Source organism: Sciurus carolinensis, chromosome 12, assembly GCF_902686445.1.
Source record: "Sciurus carolinensis chromosome 12, mSciCar1.2, whole genome shotgun sequence".
NCBI lineage: Eukaryota > Metazoa > Chordata > Mammalia > Rodentia > Sciuridae > Sciurus > Sciurus carolinensis.
Window position 1 is genome coordinate 36571359 of NC_062224.1, and position 16994 is coordinate 36588352.

Here is a 16994-nt window from a genome sequence, read left to right on the forward strand (position 1 = left end):
TATACAGGACTCTAAACCTTTAAAACTAGCAAACAACAATCTTCTTGGCAGTTTTAATCACATAAAATCAGATCCACAATCAATCTGGGCAACTAGTTCTACCACAAAGACCCACAGGGTGGCGAGGCTGGGGAGGTGACCATCTTGAGGGCTCTGCTCTCAGGAATGAGAGGTGTCCTATGGAAGGGTTTGTGAGGGAGTCACCTACCTTGCCCTGTTCCTTCTGCCATGAGGACACATTTCTCCTCTTTGGAGTGTGCTGGGGCACAACTTAAGCACAGACCCATCACCACTGAGAAGGTCAAATTTAAGAGTCTTTTTTAGCCAGTTAGCTTTCACACAACACCCCAAAAATGGCTATTGGGAGAAAAGCCCCAACCATAGGGTTGCAGGGGTTTTTATACCATAAGTCAGTACATCAAACATAAGTGTCTGTTGCTATGATTCAAAATTACAAGCTAACATCGTGAGATCTGAAATCATCAGCAGAGAGGAAAATTTAGGTACAAACTAAAGAATGGTTACTAACATACACACAATCACTGTTAACATCACCGTTGACATGGTGCATTGCTTAGGAAACATAGGAACCAAAAAAGAAAGATTTTTTATCATGTAAGAACTGTCATTTTGTCATTTTGTATTGCTAAGTAACTTATGATGGGTACAAAGGTGGGGTGTTCCCATGGGAGAAGCTAAGCAACTGTTGATGGATACAGAGTGGGGCGTTCCCATGGGAGAAGCATTTCCTACATAACATGAAGTCTCAGAGCAAAATGGATTCTGTGTAGTCATTGCCCATGTAGCCTGGCCTGTAACATTTCCATGGAATCAAATCTGTGAACCTGTCATATTCCCCACTGGTTTTATGTACATACTCAAATCACTGATTGATTTTTAGTGTAGAGGTGATATGTAGTGGGCATGTAACACCATTAGTTTAACAGATTGGATTCTACCTCTAACATATTTAAACAGTTTATCATGCATGGCCCGATTAAAAGTCCCATCATAATTAGGATGAGAGGTTCTGCCATCGTGGTTAATAAAGTAGTTAACCAGGGATACCAAGAGAACAGATTTTGGTACTAATTTCTAATTTGGCTTTTCCTCCCTTTTCTTGAGTCTTTTCCTAATCAAAGTTAAACTATCACAAATGACACCTGAGTGGTTAGTATAAAAACAACAGGTCTCCCCTAAGGCCATACATAATACTCTTTATTTTAAAAACAGCGTATTTAACCCTCTTCTGTTTTGTAAAACTACCTTAGGAAGTGAATCAAGGTAATTTTTTTAAGTGGCTTACAGAGCTTTTAAAATTTACTTAAGTTGATATCTATTTGTCTACTTACAGTGTTGACATTTTGGTATCCTGAAGTGAATGCAGTGGTGCCTACAGCAGTGGAGCCAGCTCTACCTAATCCCATTAGGAGGGGATCTAAGACAGGGGCTGCTCATTTAGATGATTGTATTAGCCCCAGATAATCCCTCCCCATAATAGTACACCTGGGGAATGACATGAACAGTAACCCAGAATTCATCCCATTTGGTAATCTCCAAAAACTGAAGTGCCAGGCAAGGAGTTACTCCGGACATACAAGCAAACCATGCTCCCTCAGGGCCCACAGATGGTTGTCGTAGGCTTGAGGAAGACCCAAGTAAGGGGTTGTAGTGGCCATGTATATACATTAATTTGATGGACAAAGTATGTTGTTTTAGTAGCCTGGGTCTTATAACACAGCCTAAGCAAGAAGAAAAACAAGATTAACATTTTTCAGTCTTATCTTTAGAGGGTGGTTGGGGTCTCTAAGGGCTGTCCATTTTTCTGTTGTCTTGACTCAGATGTGATGAATCCATGTTGTGAGTAAGGTCCCCTCCATTTCAGGTGGGTATTAGTCCTTCTTTGTGGAACCATTTGACATAGACATAGTCTTCTGGCTGGAATGGATGTTGGAAATCAGTGGTCTCTTGGGGCTGGTTCTCATAAGTTGAACCTGTTAGAGAGACTAAATGACAGATTGGAGCATGAGCAGGTTATCTTGCTAAGGGTGGAGAAAGGGCTCTAGAAACATTAACACTTTCATCTCTCAGAGGTTTTTGTGCTTCCAAATTTTGGAACCCAAACTGGCCTTTATTTTTGTGATTCAACCCAATTACCCATCTATACTGACTGTCTTAAATTTTTTTATTACTTCTTTCATCTTAGGGACTTCTTACTGCTGTAAGGAAAAAGGGCAATGATGATCTTGTTGCTTAGAGTTGAGAGGGGGGCCAAATGAGGTAGGGCAAGCAGTTTGAAGTCCCTTTTCAGAATTTGGGTCTATCTAGGGGTAAAATTCTGATTCTATGAAAGAAACAAGAAAACATGAGCACAAAACAAATAGCATCTGGAACATGTCAATGAATAGCATGAAGATGACAGAAATCAATAATTTCTTACCAGGAGGTGGAATTGCTGAGATGTTGTACCCATAACAAGGCCTAACAAAGTCTAACAAGGCTGGAGAGGATAAGACCTTAATTGTAAATCTTAAACATTGTCGGAGTTATCAGGAATGTAAACACAACATTTAGTTAAGTTACCTAATGTCACCTGATTTTTGTAAAATATCTTTTTATTGGCATGACCTCTGTGCTTAGAAATCGCTTTATCTTTGTCACTTAGAGCTAGAGAATCATACTAGCAAACATTAAGTCTACCTGTTTCAGAGGTTAGGAAGATCCGTAGGCCTTAAACTGACCAAAAACATAATCTCTGGCAGTTTCTCTTGAGAGTTATCAGGAATTTTTGTCTGAGAACCTTTTTTGTCACCTCCAGTTTTACTTATATTGAGGGGCTAACACAAGTGTACATCTCAAGTCACATTAAAATAACTATTTTGTTGTTTTTAAAATGTCCATGAAAGACATTTTTAAATGTCATAACAATTTTAGTTTTAACTGTTTTTGCTAGGTGTTTAAGATCAAGTTGGTAAAATTGACCTTGTTTCTATCTGTTGTTAAGAGTCAGCTGAGTTCCCATAGGTGTCACTTATGGGGAACTTGAGAGCAGCTCCTTAGCTCCTTTAGTGCCATTTGCTAGGTAGGGTCTCCTTGATGAAGTGGCTTTCTTTGGAAGCATCAGGGATGTCTCCCTTTTCCAATGACCCTCCTCTGCAGCAGGTGCACTGATTGGTTTTTTATCCTCTAGTGGTCTCATCAATCTCTGTGATCAGGCAGTCATGTGACCCAGAGTTATAAAGCTACTTAGAGATGTTCTTTTGTTCCCTGGATTCATACTGACTGAATATTGTTTGTTTGTTTGTTTTGGGGGGGGCTTTTAATTTTTAAGTCTTGGTGTTAAACATCCAGCAAATCAGTTTTATCAGTCTTAAAGTAAGAGGCTTTAACTTTAATGTTTATAATTTCATAGTTATTTTTACCCCTTTTATTTATTACCTGTCTATAAATGATGGCCTAATATACTTTTGTTAAGGCACTAACAGGTAGCAGTTAAAGTACATATTATATCCCCTGTTTCAGATCACAGTAATTTTACAACAAAAAACCCAATCTTTTGAATATAACTTTAAATGAGCTGAAGTCTGGCTTATTTTGGAGTCTATCTAACATGCAGTAAGGTGGGAGGCAGAACCTTATCTTAGGTAAGGCGGGGCTCTTCACAATTCTTAGGTAAAGTGGTCTAGTTCAGAAATTGATCTTTGTCTTCTTTTTTAAATGTCATTTTTACAAAGTTTATATATTGTTTCCTAAGTCTACATGAATGTTAGTTAACACAATATATTACATCTAAAACATGAATTAAAGAAAGCTGAGAGAGCTTTTAATTTTTCTTTTGTGTAGTAAAGTGGCAAAATGTTTTTATGTTTCACAGCATTAACCTGTAAACAAATCAGTCTCTCATTAACTTTTAGAAATATATTTACATTTCTATCCCAATGTATAAGGTAACATAAGGTTCAGGTTCAGTTACAGAATATTAAATGATAAATCCCCAATAAAATTTGCTATTCTTATAGGTTTAAAATTACCATTACAACTTTAGGTTGGAGAATACCAGCTTGATAAAAATATTCTTTTAAACCTTTCATTTTAAAGACTTGTATACTTGGAAGATATAACACATTTGATATATAAAGAAGAGTAATAGAATCATAATTACATTTATGTTTTTATATTAACCAAGTTTAGCTTTTAAAAAAATTTAGACTTTGTAATATAGTACAATACTCTAAAATAACAGTTGCTGTTTAACAAGTTGTATAAACCCCTGATTTTTAAGACTAGTTGTTCTACAGAATAAAACTTAACAGATATAATTTTAAGAGTAAATTAATATTTCAAGAATTATTTGTCATTTTAGCATATAGACTGAACTTTGGTTTATATCAGTGCATTAATATTTGACTTTAGGGAAAAACCTTGAAAAGTTTTAACTGTTGTGTTACTTATATATACACATAAAGCTTTCAAAATTTACCCTTAATTTATATTTTTTAAATCACTTAATTAGACCCTCTTGTTGATTACTTAGATGTAGTATAGCTTTATTTTATCACATACTTTTTTTACCTAGAAATATTTTATTACTAAATATATTTTATGTCTACAATCTTTTAATTTAATCTGTTGATCCCCTCTTTTTAAAAACATTTATACTCTGAAACAACCCTTGTAAATTTCTAAATTTAGATAAATTACTCCATTTTAACAAGGTGAAATACTTTGTTATTTATAGAAATTTATTTAAAATGTAGTTGAAACTTTTGGATCCTTTATATAGAATTTTACCTGTTGAGATTTTTAGTAACCTTGTTTTTAGTGATGACATAAAGTCATTTTAAACCTTTTTTATTTATTAATTTATAAAAACACCAATCATTTTTAAGTATGTTACCCTATGGAATTTAAGGAGTTAAGAGTACTTGATGTTATATTTAAGTTAGCATTTAACTCTGTAAATCAATCAGATGTCTCTAACAAACATATCCATGATCAATCCCATATAAGTCAAATCTAATTTAGCTTTTTTTTTTTTTAAACCAGATACCAGATACCAGAGAAATGTATTGGGCAGCATCAGTCATTTCTTCCATGTTGAAGAAAAATCTAGACACAATGGATATTAGACATTTTATAAAATTAACATTTTTATCATTTTTGATCACCTAGAAACAAAACTGTATTAGTAACTTGAAAGCCATACTTTTGTACACCCAATTTAAAAATATTTTAAATTATGTGAACAAAAAGCATTTGGATCCATTCTTTAAATTTTAATTTATGAGCTCATATGTCAATTTTGGTACTAAACATATATAGATGTGACAATACACTGGTGTACATATACATAAAACAAACAGATGGAGAAAGGCCTTGTGGCTTATTTTTTTAAATCCATTAGATTGTCAACCCTGTACACAGGCCTCTGAATGAAACAGAGCATTAGAAAGACTTTATACTTGGATAGAATAGGTCTGATCAAAAAATTAACCTAGGTGTACCAGATCAAAATGATGAACTTAAAAAACAGAATTTTAAAAGTATTTTTGGCTACCATCCTGATGTTGTTCAGCTCATCAGAGATGAAAAGAATTCAAAGAATACAGACAAAGGTTATGCCCCATTTCTCCCTGAAGGAGTTTCCTAAAAATATAGCAAGGGAGCTGTTTTCATTTTTCTCCTTGTGAGAGCCCCCTCAGATTGGGGTCTTGTTCTAAACTGGTTTTTCTGGTCTTTTGTATAGCAGCCATCAAAATGTTAGCCTGGCATTTTGGTGGACCAACTTCAATAGTTGGGAGTTACTGTTGGCAGAAGTTTACATTTCAATGTAAGTTTTAGTGAACCTGGTTAAAAACCTTTTTAATCTTTTTTTTTTTTAAATTGAATATAAGACATTTGATCAGGATGTCCAGGCAGCCCAAAGACAATTTGGTGGTCCCCTAAGGGGGCCATTGACAGTGAAAGTTGGCCATTCTCTTGCATAGCATTTAGAGAGAGAATAGATGTCATACCAGGTCCTGTTGTCAGTGGCCCTTCTCTGGAATTCCTGGAAATTGGTCAATATGCATTGAAGGTGGTTCATGATGAACATGAGGGAGACCAACCCATGTCCACACTCAAGGGCAGCAAAAAAAAAAAAAAACAGAAAAAGACAAAGAACAGGTAAGATGCCAAAGACAATGACAAGTGGCCATTCCTGAGAACCTGGGCAATGTCTTGCCACAATTCTAGACTCAGGAAGCAATGCTGTGTCCAGACTTCCTCACAGTCTCCAGATACAGATCTGCCAGAAACAGACTTACTGGTCCCCCAGGAGCACAGAAACAGGTGACTCTCAGAGAATTTAGTTCAGTCCTGGGTCAGGGCTCCACAAACTATACAGCCTGGGACTGAGGAATGTCTCTCAGAGGCCATCCCTTAGCAGCAACATTGTGGTTTCTCCCCTCCACAGGAGTTTTCAGGTCAGTGGTGAAACGGTGGTTACCCAACAGGCAGTGAGGATCTCGCTGGGCCCTCCAAATGTTGTGGGGCTCAACTTACAGACTGATCACCACTGAGAACTCCAAATTTGAGAGACTTTATTAGCCAGCCAGCTGATTGTCTCACACAATGCCCCAAAAATGGCTTTTGGGAGAACAGCCCTGACCATAGGGTTACAGGGGTTTTTATACCAAAAATCAGTACATCAATTAAAAGTGTCTGTTGCTATAATTCAAAATTACAAGTTAATACCATGAAATCATCAGCATAGGGGGAAGTGGGTCAAAATTACCTTTACCTAGGTACAAACAAAAGAATGGTTACTAACACCACATAATCACTATTGATATAACTGTGAACATGTTGCATTGTTTATGAAAACTAGGAATCAAAAAAGAACAGTTTTTTATCATATAGGAATTGTCATTTTGTATTGCTAAGAAATACAATTGATGGTACAATTGATGGTACAAAATACCCATCAATTTTGTATTGATGGGTACAGAGGGGGGGCATTCCTATGGGAGAAGCATTTCCTAAATAACATGGGAGTCTCAGAGCAAAATGGAGTCTGTTTAGTCATTGTCATAGCCTGGCCTATAACTTTTCCATGGAGTCAAATCTGTCAGCTTGTCAGAGGACAAGGACACTAAGATGCTAACTTGGAAGTGGATTAGGTCCTTAACAGATGCTGAGCCTACTGGCACATCCAGCAGCTTCCAGATCAGTGAGAAACAAATTTCTCTTCCTTATATGTTTCCCAATTTGTGGCATTTTGTTAAAGTAGCACAAATTAACTGAGAAAATATATTTTATGGGAAGTACTGTGGTAGGCTCCTTGTGGTGACTGGGGGAAGAAAACAAGTAAGACATGCTCCACATACATACTTCCAGAGGCAGCCAGGGCAGGTAAGGCTGACTGACTCATGTTAGGTTAGTGCTGCCAGCTCTTCTCCCATGGGAATGAACATAAAGAGACACAGAAAACTCTTCAGAAAAAAATTCCTGTACTCTTCCTACAAACTACAAAAGTCACTTTTGGTTGTGTAAATACAATAATCATATTCATCAACCTTAAGAATCTGAAATCATGGCACAGTGGCACATGCCTGTAAGCCCAGAGCCTTGGGAGCCTGAGGCAGGAGGATCACAAGTTTAAGGCCAGCTTCAGCAACTTAGACCCTAAGCAATTTAGTTAGAACCTGTCTCAAAAAAAAAAATTATAAAAGGTTGGAGATGTGACTCAATGGTTAAGTGTCCTTGGGTTCAATTCCTGGTACCAAAAAAAAAAATTTTTTTTTTGAAATCCTTTCTGTGATTGGATAGAGAGAGACCAAGAAAAGAAAAGAAAGGTAAATTATACAGGCCTAGGAAGACTTCAGACGGGAGCAAGATCAAACCCACAGACCCTTCCCATTAGGTGTTCAGAACTATGAGACATGCTGATGAGGCTGATGTCTTCAGATACTCAGAGTTCTCTGGTGGGTATGGACCTTAAAGAGCCCAAGGAACACTTGGAAAACAGAACCTGCAGTTGGGCCTTCATTCCACATGTCTCCGGGACCCCCCTCATGAAGGCAAGCTCCCAAGTAAAACCCAAAATCACACCTGCCCAGGTGCCTTGTGCAGGAATCATGACTGGTGTGACAGGTCTTCAAAAGCAGCACTGTCACAGCAGTGGAAGCCACAGAATTTGAAATCCAAGGCAACTGATGGGCAGGTCACATGACCTGGCACCAGTAAGCACTAAGTAGGCAGCCACGTGGCAATGGAGTTCAGAGCTGGTGCCTGGTTCCCTGCCAACATGGAAGTGTAAACAAGAGCATCTTTTGGCATGAAAAGGGGTGTCATTATATGTGTCCCAACAGTGAAGTGCACCAGACTGTTATATAGGCACATGCCCAGAACACCAGCCAAAAAAAAAACCATGTGAGGATGCAGCCCAACTACAGAAGTCTGAAGTCTGAAACTAGTGTAGAGAAACATTCCAGAAATGGTCTTCACAAACTTCACAGAAACAACCTTAATTGACAGAATAAACAGAAATAAAGAATGGTTGTTTTTCAATAATTCTGTATTCTGCACTGAAAACACTGTAGGTAGAATTACATTAGTTCTGGCAATGAGGTGCTATGAGTCCCTCCATCTACATTTTAGAAGCCAAATTTATCAGTAGTATGAAATGCAGGTACTTTAGTTCAGACTGTAAAATTAAATTTTAAAAGATAATGTCCAGATTCTAGACAGGAAGCAAGTCACCCCCAAGGCAGTATGCCCAAGTATGACACGCACCAGCTCTGCCCAGAAGGGGTGCTGAATTCTATGTGTGCTGGAGGACACAACATAAGACCTGTGGGCAATGCCATGTGCCCTAACCAGCTTAGACAACCATGGCTGGCTAACAGCCTGCAGGACCAGGGCCTTTCTGAATGTGCCACACAGAAAATCCTCTCCTTCAATCCAGAGCCTCTCTCTTGATTTGCTGTGCTGTATCACCAGTTTTATATTTTCTATTGTGCACAACAACTCAGCTGTAACTCTTCTACATTCTCAAGGTAGCCCTGTGTGGACAGGGGTTCACACACTGCTTACCTGGCCCTCTCCTCAGGTCACACTAGCTTCAAAGTGTCAGTCAGGGAATCTGGAGAAGAAAGGAGGGCCAGCATGTTCTGAAAGGGATGAGGGACGTGCTGATCCCACCTGCAACACACCTCACTCAATCCTGGTAATCCAGAGGTACTACTGTTTCTCCACTTTCCAGGTGTGAAAGAGTGACCAAGGTGGGTAGGAGGTGAGTGGAGGGAGCCCACACTCAACAGGTTGGCCTGACCTAGTCCCAACAGGATGCCCTTCCGGGAACAGAGGATGCATTCTCACATCTGTAAATAAGTTAACTTTCTGTTAATGTTCTCCACATAAGTGGTGCAGAATATCTGCCACATACACAATTTGGGTTTGCTACATTCCCATTCAACACATGAAATGGTATTTTCTAATGGAAAGAACCCGGAAGTAAGGGAGGAAGACTAAGAAACTCCTTTTCCTTGGACTGTGTACTCTATTTATAAAATGAAGGAGTTGAACTAAATGATGTGTATTTTCTAGCTCCAAATTCCTATAAACTCATGGTTTTGTTTCTAACCACCATCTAACAATTTCTGCTCATTTTTAATACTACACCTAGATTTATGATAGTATATATTCTCTGCATGAGATGGATTCTCCCCCTGCCCTCCAGCAATTAGGGTTGAACCCGGGGGACTCTACCAATGAGCCACAATCCCAACTCTTATTATTTATTATTTTTTAAAAATTTGAGACAGAGTCTAAGTTGTCCAGGTTGGTCCTGAATTTACAATCCCTCCACCTCAGTATCTGGAGTCTCTGGGACTATAGATATACACCACTGTACCTGGCTTGGATGCTTCCTTTTGATGTAGGAAACCATAACAACTGGTTCAATAAAAATGATTGATTGGTTTAGTTAGAAGATAAAAATAGAAGACAAAAATAAAAGGGAGGGCCACCCTAAGTATTTATCCAAAAGAATTGAAATAAGAATTTTATGTAGATATCAACACTTCTGTTTCCACAGAAGCATTAATCACAATAACAAGACAAGTAAGCAGTCTAAATGTCCACTGGCAGATGAATGGATGAAGACAACATGACACCCATATACTGGAATATTATTTACCTTTAAAAAGTATGGGCATTCTGCAATATACAACCTGGGTGAACACCAGGTCACAGAAGATACTGCAGATTTGGCAATGTGAGGAATCTAAAATGGTGAGATGGGTATAATCAGAGTGGGATGGGCTCTCAGCATTGGCATGAGGTGAAATGGAAATTGCTGACCAACAGGCATAAAGTTCAGTCAAAAATAGGAACAGGTTCTGGAGACCCTTGTGCAACACTGAGCAAATAGTCAACAAGATGTTTTCTACACAGAAATCAGCCAAGAGGGCAGATTTCATGATGACAGTGCTTACTTCAGGAAATTAGCATAAAATTGGGATTTTTTTTTTTTGGTGTGTTGGGGGGGTAATGGGGATTAAACTCAGGGCACACATTCCCAGTCCTCTTTTGTATTTTATTTAGAGACAGGGTCTCACTGAGTTGCTTGGTGTCTCCCTGTTGCTGACACAGGCTTTGAACTCACAATCCTCCTGGCTCAGCCTCTCAAGTCACTGGGATTATAGGCATGTGACACCACACCCAGTTTAAAATTGTGATTTTATCAGTTTATACACTACTGCTGTCCACCCTGATTGTGGAAGTTATGTAAGTATTGAAGGAACATGAATTTTCTGGGTCAGCTCTCTGTGGATGTGAGATAGGTGATGAGTAAGGAAATAGCCTCCTTTCCTCATCTAAGTTCGCTGGACTCTTGTAAATACAAAATGAGGTCATGAAAGGCCTCGTGAGCTGGGAAGTGCTCACCCAGGTAAGGGGGCAATAGTGCTGAAGTAATGACAACAAAGATGACATCAAGTGACTTTTTTAGTGCCCCTCATTTTCATTAAGGAGCAAGGCCATAATTTGAGTAAGAAGCTCTCACGCTCATTCCTGAGGTGACTAGGGAGGCAGGAGAGCAGCCCCAAGAAATCAACATGCAGAAAAGCAGCTGGAATGGAAGGTTTCACCTGGAAACTTGAGGCTGCCCTCCTGAGTGCTTGGATGCAGGCAAGGCCACCACTGGGAACAGGGTGCATCGCCAACAAGCAGCATATGTCAACACTCAGGACATTCTCAGATTAGAAAGATCTTTCACCTCAGGCTAATAAATGCTGTCCCAAAGTACCTGCAAACATTTTCACAGATTCTGAATATGCAAGCAACCATTTCCAGAACAATGCAACCGCAGGCTCCTCTACATCTACAGCAACCCATTGTTTCAACATCCTGGGTCCAGAAATCAGTCCCAATTCATTCCAGTTGATACTGAAATCACAAATTCTGAGAGGCAGTTGATGGGTGTGAGACTACAATTGAACAACTTCCCTCAATAAAAGAAAATGCAAAGCCCTCTGAGGGTTTAGCAGACAGCTAAAGGAGAAATCTCTGGGTAGAAAGGAAGGGCTTCTAAGAGTCCCTGCATTTTTTTTCTCAGCATATGGGCATGCAGACCCTGGGGGCTTGTGGCTCCTCCTCTGGGATTTCAAATCAATTATAAGCCATGAACAAATCCATTCCCCATTGCTTTTATAGAACTAGATCCTTCAAAAAGAGCTGAAGTAAAACCAAGGTGAAGACAAAATGAAATGAAACACACACACACACATTCTTTCAAGCAGTCATGACTAACTCCTGATTCAGGGGCCACTCCATTCCATGCTGTCTCTCCAACATCAATCTTTGGCTGTTGTCTTACTATTACTCAGGACCTCGGAGCTTGTCTAATCTAATCCAATTGTCTAATCTTGTCTAATCTACCCTGTTCTTGGACAAACACAGTCTCTCCTCTAAAACCCAAAGTCCTGCTACCAAGCGTTCTTCTACTCAATATCTGATTCCAAGCCAAGTTCCATTGTCTCCACCTCATTCTGTAAGCTTTGGACTGCTCTATTATGATGGACTGGGACAGCTCCTTCCCCATGGGCCCCACCGGCATCCCAGAGACACTTAAAGGAAGTGTTCTTGAGTGCCTGTCATGGACAGACATGATACACAGAAATGATGAAGCCTACGGACAGGGTCCTTACCTAGGTTTGCAGGGAAACATTCGATGTTCCCTGTGCTGGTACAGTCTCCTCATACTTTAGAAAACTCTGTCTTCACTCATGCCCTGGCTCAGAGCTCCCTTTCCTCCTGAGTGGAAGGCAGTTATTGTGTCTCCACAGTGCTGAAACCCTGCACAAAGCCATACCCAACTTATCTTAGCACTTGGAGAAGCCTCCTGCTGCTGCTGGCTTGGTGACTGTGCTCCCTGACCCACGGAGTCTTCTTCAGGCAGTGCCCTCCTGGCTATGCTGAAGGGTAGATTTCTAGCTCCATTTTTCATCAACTTAGTCCCATCTGCTTTGATCTTCCAGAAGTTCCTCCAACTGTCTTGTCCACCACTGGTATTTTCTGTAAACTTTAGGTTGTTATTTTTACACCTCTCTTTTCAGCAGGATTTTGGGAGGAAAGGACTATAACATTTCCTTAGTATATATTATAAAGCAAAAGCTTTTATCTGAATTTTCTAACCTTTTCTAAATGGCTATATATTATTAGTGTAATAAACCTAGGAACTGTTTGGAAAATAAGAAAATGCATGAAGGGTCAGCACTCCAACCTCAAGATACCCATCCTGAAGTCAGTTTCTGTTTGGCATGACTGAATCCTGAAGAAAGTCAAGAAGAATACCTTGGTCTTGACCAAGTGAGCTTGTTTTTTTTTTTTTTTTTTTTTTTTTTTTTTTTTGTATTTAGGTTGAAAATGAGAAAAGAAAAATCCTGCAAATCTTGGTTCATGTACTGTCATTCTATACAACTCTCCATGTATTTTATCCAAGTTAGAACAAATAAGGATCTGAAATTCAACTATTGGACTGGATGACTAGGGATAAAGCATTTAGAAATCTCAACAAGCCACCAATAAGTCTGGCTAATGATTATCCATGGCTATAACTACAGATGAAGGAAGACTCAAAATAATTAAAAGCCCAATTCCTACCTTTGGGAATTTACTCTGGTGCTGGGAACCTTAGTGAGCAAAGTAAAAGGGATTACTCAACTATCACTGTGTAGCAGAACCTATTATTCAAATCAAGGTAAAATTCTCCATCTCCCATGAATCTCATGCTTGCATCCATCGATCCTTTATGCATGCTGGTCCCCAACACAGAACACTATCTTCTCTACTTAACATCTCTCTAAATCTTACCTACTGTTATGATCATTCAGGAGATAATACCATATAATAAATTACTTATAAATAAAGGAAAATTAGTACCTTCACATATTCAAAGTTAAAAAAATTAGAGCTCAGAAGAAAATATATGCAAACATCTGAACACAGAATAAAGTCAAAGTATAAAATCAATGGAAGAAGTCATAAATTATCACTAGACTTGAAAACAAGTTTTCACACATTAAAAATAACCACTGAACCTCAACTGACAAGCAATAAACTGAACTCCTATTCAAGAAACCACACAGGAAGACAACTTTTTTTAAAACTCCCCTCTCCAGATGCTTCAGAGAACACCTAAAGATTGTTCACAAGCAGCAGCAAAAAAAAAATATTACTCAAACATGTTTTGATAAGGGTTTTCAGAGGTTTCTTTTCAGGGTTTCTGCTTGTTATTACTACTTAATTCTATAACTTTTCATAAGATATTTTAAATGCTAGCAATTTTGTTCAACAAATGTTTTCACTGCATCCCAATGACATGCCAAGGACTGTGCTGGTTGCTATAAATAGACAGGGTCCTTCTCATCACCACACTTCAGACTAGTGGAAGACAAACATTAATCAAGCAATCATGCAGATTGTGGTTAAATAAAGATATAGATAACTATTAAAAGGGACTCCATCTATTATGGATCCCAGGATGTGTACCTCTCTGATATTGTGTGTGTGTGTATAAATACACATACATTATACACACAAGCACACATGCTGAAAGGTCTTTTAAGAGCAGGAACTGTATCTTAATTTTTTTTTATCTTTCTACATCTCACAAAATGTTTTATATATTTGTTAAATAACTTATTCCCATTAAAATTTGCAGCTATCCTTATTAAACAACCTTTTTTTCAATGAACTCAGCTTTAGAACGTTCCATATTTTAAAAGTTTAGATACACTTTTATTTTTAAATAACTTATAAAGAAATCTTACTAAGTTATGATGTGATCTCATGATCAATATTATCAGATTTAAGGTAGAATACTAGTTAAGCATAAAGGAATGACATTTACTTTTCTTATAAAAACTATTCACATAACTTATGCACTAAAATAATGTAATTAAAATTTTTTGCTCCACTAGACCTACGGTTATGTGAAATTTCTGCCCTTGGACTGCTGTCATGAGTTTGCAAACTCTTGCTGGTCTCCTCAGTGGTGTAGAAGTCTTCTGAAGAGCAAGGGCTGGTGAAATCATCTGAATACTTCATTTCTGAGATGCTTTCATGGCAACTACTTTCACTCATTTCAGCAGGAACATCATAATCTGTGGTTCTGAGCTGCCAATCATCTATTTCTTTATTTACAATTCTGTCACCAACAGCATCCTGTTGGAAAACACATGGACTTTGGACTCTGGTTTCCAGTTTTCCTTCCAAAATATTTGTAGGAGTCAATCTTCTTGGAATAATGGAATCTGCAGAACTCATAATTCTTCCCAATGAACCACTGCTGGTTCTGTTTTCACCACAATCAGTTGTCTTTTTTCTTTAGTTGTGCTGGGCTCATCAAAGACTTCACTAATTTGCCTTCAGGTATCACTATTTTCAGCAGAAGATGCATCTGAATCTAAATACTTATCTCTAGGCAGCTGATGTGGCTTCTGACTTTGTTCTGTAAAGCTTAATACTTTAGAGGATGGAATTCTGAATTTTGTACTTGTACCCAACATTTGGGCTTGCATTTTTCTGTACTATTAATATGTCAGGATTTGACTGCCTTAAACAGAGTCTGAGTGTATTTGTTAGGTCATAAAGTAGATGCCCTCTAATCACCCTTTTTGGACAATTACCACTGTTTTCAAAATATTTACCTTACTTAGGTTTTCAACTTGGTTCTTTTTACACTGAAGGCTCACTAACTTTTCATGGTCCCATTTGTCCTTCTTAGATTCAGACTGACACATGGATTTGGCACAAGGTTCTGGCACCTTCTTATCCTCGGTTCTATACAACCAGGCTAAGTGGGGATGCACATGAGTTGGACTCGCTATGGGTTGGTTGTATAACAAGGACAGCTCAATTAACAAAGCATTCAGCAAAGGAAGCTGCCTTATTGTACTGACTGTATTTTGCTCAGTTTGAGGGCGACAGGTAGATTCATTAACAGCTCCTACATCCTGACTCCCTGGTGGACTCAAAAGCACCACAAGAATCTCCTGTGTTGCAGAATCTGTACCTTTTGGAGAGCTCAGATGTGTTGGAGGGTTTACAAGTACTTTTTCCGGCAAGGCATCACCCAGTACCTCAGGTCCGTCCCTTTGGGGCTCAATGGTGATTTTGACGCCTGCAGGAAGTGTCCTTTCTTGGGTCAAGTGAGTGTAATACAGAGGAGGAAAGCAAAAGGTGTTGGTTTCCGGGAGAAGCTGGGCGTATTCCTCGCTGCAGGTGCTGATGGTGCTGACACTGCTGTCCGCAGCCTCCCCAGGGCCAGGTTTGCTGTTCTCCGCGGAGCCCGCGCGGGCAGGACTGGGGGCTTCTTCCCGCGCCTCGGCGGGTTCGAGGGCAGCGGGAGCCGCGTCTTGGGGGCCGAGGTCCGGGGCCGGGCCGGCGGGGTCCCGGGAGCGCTGTCCGGGTCCTGGTCAGCGAGGTCCCGGGCGCGGCCGCCCAGTTCCGTCAGGCGGCAGAACAGCGCCAGGTCCCCAATGCGCCGACCCGCGGGGTCCAGCTGGGCGAAGGGAAGTCGCAGGCGGCCCGGCGCGGCGCGCAGCCGCTGGGGGCGCAGGGCGGAGGGGCGCAAGCGGAACACGCAGGCCTCGTTGCGCCGAAGCCCAGGGCGCCGCCGGGCAACGCGGTGGGCCTGGCGGGCGCGCGCACCAGAAGTGCCGGGAAGTCCAGCAGCCTGAAGGCCACGGCGGGGCCGGACGGCGGCGCGGCTTCCAGGCGCACCTAGTCCACCAGCAGCTCCAGCGAGAAGAGCCGCTCAACCGCCTTCGTAGTTGCCAGGCAGCGCCGCAGCTGGAAGTGGCGGGCGCGCGCTATCGCGAGAGGCGAGGAGGCAAGTGGAAGTCTCGCTGACTGGTTCTGCCGCTGCCAGGCCCCGGGGCCGAAGGCCAAGGGCTGGGGTCAGGGTCGCTGGGTGGACGCCGAGCCCTGGGGCAGAGCAGGCTTATCACGGCAGGTCTCATGTAACCCGGGGTCGGGCGGACACTGAAGTGAGCAGAGCCCTCCGTGACCCCGCAGGACCAACGGCGCGCGGACAGCCGCCATCGGGGTGCCCCTTCCTGCCCAGGCCCCACCGACCGCGCTGCCTGCGCTGCTGCAGCTGGCATCCCGGGTCGGTGAGGGACAGCCACCCGAGTCAGACCTCATGCCCACTCTGAAGTCCTACCAGCGGCCTGCGAGGTCTGGTCATCCAGAACCCAAACTCCAGGATCCTGCGAGGTCTGTTCGGCCAGCATCCCTCACCCTCCAGGGGTGCAAACCCACCTCAATTAGGCAGTCGGGACTGGAAGGGCTTGCTGCCAGGAGCTGAGGAAAGAAGAACCTGTGTGGAGCTACTTAGGAGAAAATGGAGTTCAGTCTCCTTATTTAGGAATACAGACAGTTCCCAACTTGGAATTTGTCTTGTTTAGTTTTGATCTTACAATAGTGAGAAAGTTTGCCCATACAAC

General features: G+C 40.7%; 1 pseudogene; it reads right to left on the bottom strand.

Moving 5' to 3' along the window:
* Positions 1–16781, bottom strand: part of LOC124961235 (microtubule-associated protein 10-like) — a 36244-nt pseudogene extending 19463 nt beyond the window's left edge.
* Between the last annotated feature and the right edge of the window lie 213 nt (positions 16782–16994).